This window comes from Pieris brassicae, unplaced genomic scaffold (assembly GCF_905147105.1).
Source record: "Pieris brassicae unplaced genomic scaffold, ilPieBrab1.1, whole genome shotgun sequence".
Classification (NCBI taxonomy): Eukaryota; Metazoa; Arthropoda; class Insecta; order Lepidoptera; family Pieridae; genus Pieris; species Pieris brassicae.
In genome coordinates this window covers 20,001-25,222 of record NW_025576017.1, presented here as the reverse complement: position 1 = coordinate 25,222, position 5,222 = coordinate 20,001, and the positions used below count along the sequence as shown (strand labels likewise).

General features: G+C 46.4%; 2 non-coding genes across 2 annotated transcripts; both read left to right on the top strand.

Annotated features, from left to right (window-relative positions):
- Positions 1–2,220: 2,220 nt before the first annotated feature.
- Positions 2,221–4,126, top strand: LOC123719366. Its single transcript, XR_006755425.1, has one exon. It is a non-coding gene; the product is annotated as a small subunit ribosomal RNA (ribosomal RNA).
- A 351-nt stretch (positions 4,127–4,477) lies between these two features.
- On the top strand, positions 4,478–4,634 carry LOC123719364. Its single transcript, XR_006755423.1, has one exon. It is a non-coding gene; the product is annotated as a 5.8S ribosomal RNA (ribosomal RNA).
- Positions 4,635–5,222: the final 588 nt, after the last annotated feature.

Genomic DNA, 5,222 nt, shown 5'->3' with positions numbered 1-5,222 from the left:
ATTCGCGCGCCGCACCTGTACGAGAAACATTTTCCTCTGACGTTGCATCGGAATAATTATTATAATTCATTATTATACATACATACATACATACATACATACATATTATTAATAAATATAATTGTTTTTTCTTTTCTTCAAATAAACCCACATTGCCATTTCTCTGTGCGTGTGCTGCGAGCTTCAACGAGAAACATTCGGCGCGAAACTGTCGAGCGGCCGGCCGTCGCGCGCCGCACCTGTACGAGAAACATTTTCCTCTGACGTTGCATCGGAATAATTATTATAATTCATTATTATACATACATACATACATACATACATACATACATACATACATACATATTATTAATAAATATAATTGTTTTTTTTGTTTTTTCTTTTCTTCAAATAAACCCACATTGCCATTTCTCTGAGCGTGTGCTGCGAGCTTCAACGAGAAACATTCGGCGCGAAACTGTCGAGCGGCCGGCCGTCGCGCGCCGCACCTGTACGAGAAACATTTTCCTCTGACGTTGCATCGGAATAATTATTATAATTCATTATTATACATACATACATACATACATACATACATATTATTAATAAATATAATTGTTTTTTCTTTTCTTCAAATAAACCCACATTGCCATTTCTCTGAGCGTGTGCTGCGAGCTTCAACGAGAAACATTCGGTGCGAAACTGTCGAGCGGCCGGCCGTCGCGCGCCGCACCTGTACGAGAAACATTTTCCTCTGACGTTGCATCGGAATAATTATTATAATTCATTATTATACATACATACATACATACATACATACATACATACATACATACATATTATTAATAAATATAATTGTTTTTTTTGTTTTTTCTTTTCTTCAAATAAACCCACATTGCCATTTCTCTGAGCGTGTGCTGCGAGCTTCAACGAGAAACATATCTATCAATACAAATGTCTATGCAAAAAAAAGAAAACAAACAAAATCATATCAGTCAATAAAATAAATAATAATATTTTTTTACTACTACTACTACTACTACTAGTACTACTACGTGCTACTACTGCACGCCAATACACATACATAATAAAATGAAAAATCGTCTCTCTCTCGCTCGCTCTACGAGAAACATTCGACGTCCGCTCCAATGCCGACGCGGACTATTGCTCTCGGTATAGATGTGGAGCGAAACAGTCGTGCGCACAGCGTCGACTCGTTCTCGTTGCCGCGCGTCGTTCGTCTCAAATAGACACGAACGACGGACGAGAGAGAATGTGTTCTTGTTTTTGTGTTTGTGCGAAGTGTGAGAATATTATATACATATATTCGCGCATGGATGATATAGATATGGGTATGGATTTTCGGAGGAAATTATATCAAATTCGTATTTCGAATGCGAGACCGCCGAGATCTTTCCCAGCTCTCTCTCTCTCTGTGTGTGTGGTGTATAGTACATTTTATATATCTCTCTTGTGTCAACACAAAATAACAAAGAATATACATACTACTCCTCCTCATATTTTATATAATATAATATAAAATTATATTATAGCACCGCGTTCGCAGACCGTATGGTGATGTTACCAATCGACCAAGATTTGGGACCGTCTCCCCCGGTGTTATCTGTGATGTTAAAAGAATACGCTTCTAGGCACACCTCAACGCAGGGCGCCTAGCGTGTTCGACACGTGCGCGGTCGCCACGGCGACCGTATATGGAAAGAATGTATAAAAGAGGACGCACACGCGCCCATCGTCGAAACGGTGTGCGCAGCGTCGTGTTGGAATTTATCCCTCAAGCTCCGGGCGTTGATCGTATCTAGTGCGAATCATGCGTGTGTGTGCGCATGTAATTGCCAGCCGAGTTTTAATATGTTTACAATAACGTATTGAATAAAAATTGAGAAGTTGCGTTTAGATGAATGTTCAATTTTCAAATTGTCACAACATCGATTCCCGCCCGCGGGGTCGTGTTCGTTGCAGTTTTATGTCCCTCACAGTGGTCGAGCATCGTTGTACATCACCTCGTTGCGAGATCGTGACGGGACGGCCGCTCGTAGACCGGTCAAAGTTAGTCTATCGATATGAAGCGCGAACGTCGCGTCGCGTGCAAATTCGACGCGTTACGTTCACGCGTGTCGAGAAGGCGCGCGCGCAAGCGCGCGCCCCTCGACGCCGCCGAGCCAGCGGCTCGCCGAAGCCGCGTGACCGCGGTGTAGGCGTGTCGTTTGCGTAAGCAGCTCCCTGGTTGATCCTGCCAGTAGTTATATGCTTGTCTCAAAGATTAAGCCATGCATGTCTCAGTGCAAGCCGTATTAAGGCGATACCGCGAATGGCTCAATATATCAGTTTTGGTTCCTTAGATCTTACTCAGTTACTTGGATAACTGTGGTAATTCTAGAGCTAATACATGCAATCAGAACTCTGACCAGTGATGGGATGAGTGCTTTTATTAGATCAAAACCAATCGGCGGAGGGCCATGCGTCCGAAGTCGTTAATTTTGATGAATCTGGATAACTTTTGCCGATCGCACGGTCCAGTACCGGCGACGCATCTTTCAAATGTCTGCCTTATCAACTTTCGATGGTAGTTTCTGCGACTACCATGGTTGTCACGGGTAACGGGGAATCAGGGTTCGATTCCGGAGAGGGAGCCTGAGAAACGGCTACCACATCCAAGGAAGGCAGCAGGCGCGCAAATTACCCACTCCCGGCACGGGGAGGTAGTGACGAAAAATAACGATACGGGACTCTTACGAGGCCTCGTAATCGGAATGAGTACACTTTAAATATTTTAACGAGGAACAATTGGAGGGCAAGTCTGGTGCCAGCAGCCGCGGTAATTCCAGCTCCAATAGCGTATACTAAAATTGTTGCGGTTAAAAAGCTCGTAGTTGCATTTGTGCGCCGCGCTGTCGGTGCACCGCATCCGCGGTGATACTGACACGTCTGCGGAGCATATCGTCGGTGAGCCGGCGGTAAAACGCCGGTTCAATATCAAAATCCTATCGCGGTGCTCTTCGGTGAGTGTCGAGGTGGGCCGACAATTTTACTTTGAACAAATTAGAGTGCTCAAAGCGGGCTCAAAATGCCGCTTGAATATTTCGTGCATGGAATAATAGAATATGATCTCGGTTCTATTTTGTTGGTTTTCAGAACTCCGAGGTAATGATTAATAGGGATAACTGGGGGCATTCGTATTGCGACGTTAGAGGTGAAATTCTTGGATCGTCGCAAGACGAACATCAGCGAAAGCATTTGCCAAAGGTGTTTTCATCAATCAAGAACGAAAGTTAGAGGTTCGAAGGCGATTAGATACCGCCCTAGTTCTAACCGTAAATATGTCATCTAGCGATCCGCCGACGTTACTACAATGGCTCGGCGGGCAGCTTCCGGGAAACCAAAGATTTTGGACTCCGGGGGGAGTATGGTTGCAAAGCTGAAACTTAAAGGAATTGACGGAAGGGCACCACCAGGAGTGGAGCCTGCGGCTTAATTTGACTCAACACGGGAAATCTCACCAGGCCCGGACACCGGAAGGATTGACAGATTAACAGCTCTTTCTTGATTCGGTGGGTGGTGGTGCATGGCCGTTCTTAGTTGGTGGAGCGATTTGTCTGGTTAATTCCGGTAACGAACGAGACTCTAGCCTGCTAAATAGGCGTCGTCATTCAAGGTGTGCGCGACTCTCGGGGAGCGCAACTCACTGGCGACGTATTAAAATTCTTCTTAGAGGGACCGGCGGCTTCGAGCCGCACGAGATTGAGCAATAACAGGTCTGTGATGCCCTTAGATGTCCTGGGCCGCACGCGCGCTACACTGAAGGAATCAACATGTTCTCCCTGGCCTAGAGGCCCGGGCAACCCGTTGAAACTCCTTCGTGCTGGGGATTGGGGTTTGCAATTATCCCCCATAAACGAGGAATTCCTAGTAAGCGCGAGTCATAAGCTCGCGTTGATTACGTCCCTGCCCTTTGTACACACCGCCCGTCGCTACTACCGATTGAATGATTTAGTGAGGTCTTCGGACCGACACGCGGTGGCCTCACGGCCGTCGGCGTTGCTGGGAAGTTGACCAAACTTGATCATTTAGAGGAAGTAAAAGTCGTAACAAGGTTTCCGTAGGGGAACCTGCGGAAGGATCATTAACGTTGGTTTTTTCTTTTTGTTTTGTTGTTGTCAAAGACTCGCAAAAAAAGAAAAAAATACAAAAAACACGTGAATGATACGAATCAAAATCGAATCCGAGACGGTTGACTCTCTCTCGTCGATTCGCGACGTGTGCGTTGCGACACGCTTTGATTAGCGTTCGCTATCGCCTATTGATACTTTGAAATAATATTTTAATTTTTGTGTACAACCACGCAAATAAAAGAGATTTTCTTTCTTTTCATTTGTCGTACACGTTAATGATAAGTATTATTTTCAAATTTTTTTGTTTAATTTTTTCGCACCTTTTATATTTTCTCATACAAAAACACACACAAAAACAAAACGATTACCCTGAACGGTGGATCACTTGGCTCGCGGGTCGATGAAGAACGCAGTTAACTGCGCGTCATAGTGTGAACTGCAGGACACATTTGAACATCGACATTTCGAACGCACATTGCGGTCCGTGGAGAAATATCCAGGACCACTCCTGTCTGAGGGCCGGCTGCATAAAAACAAAAAGCCACACTGTTCGCGTGACGAGCGGCGATCGCTGCGACTCCGGTCGTAGCGCCGCATCTCTGTCGCGCGTGCAATTGACGGTTTCGCTAGGCCGCCGAGCGGCCGAACGATCCGTTCGAATATATGTTCGATTACGACTCGTCATCCGTATTGGCCGTGTTAAGCCACGTCTATACGATACTTTTGTCGCACAAATAAATTCTCCCCGCCGCACCGTGTCTCCCGCGGCACGGGTGCGCGTCGAGTCTTTACGCAACGACAACGACAACGACGACAACGACGTTCGCGTTTACGCGTCGCGCGTGTTTGCTCGCATCGTCCCGGTCCCGCATGGCGATCGCGCGACGGTCGGCGCCGGTGCGCGCGTCGACGTGTCTCGACGCTGTCGCGTTCGGCTCAGTTTCTCTTACTCTCGCGAGAGGAAGCGAAACGCGCGCGCCCGCTGCTCTAGCGGTTGCGCCCAGTGTGTGCGTGCGGTGTTTGTGCAATTGTAGTGTGTACGAAATTATTGTGACGTGTGTTCTTAAAACGGACGGAACGATGCCGTCGTTAACGAACAACAACAGAAGA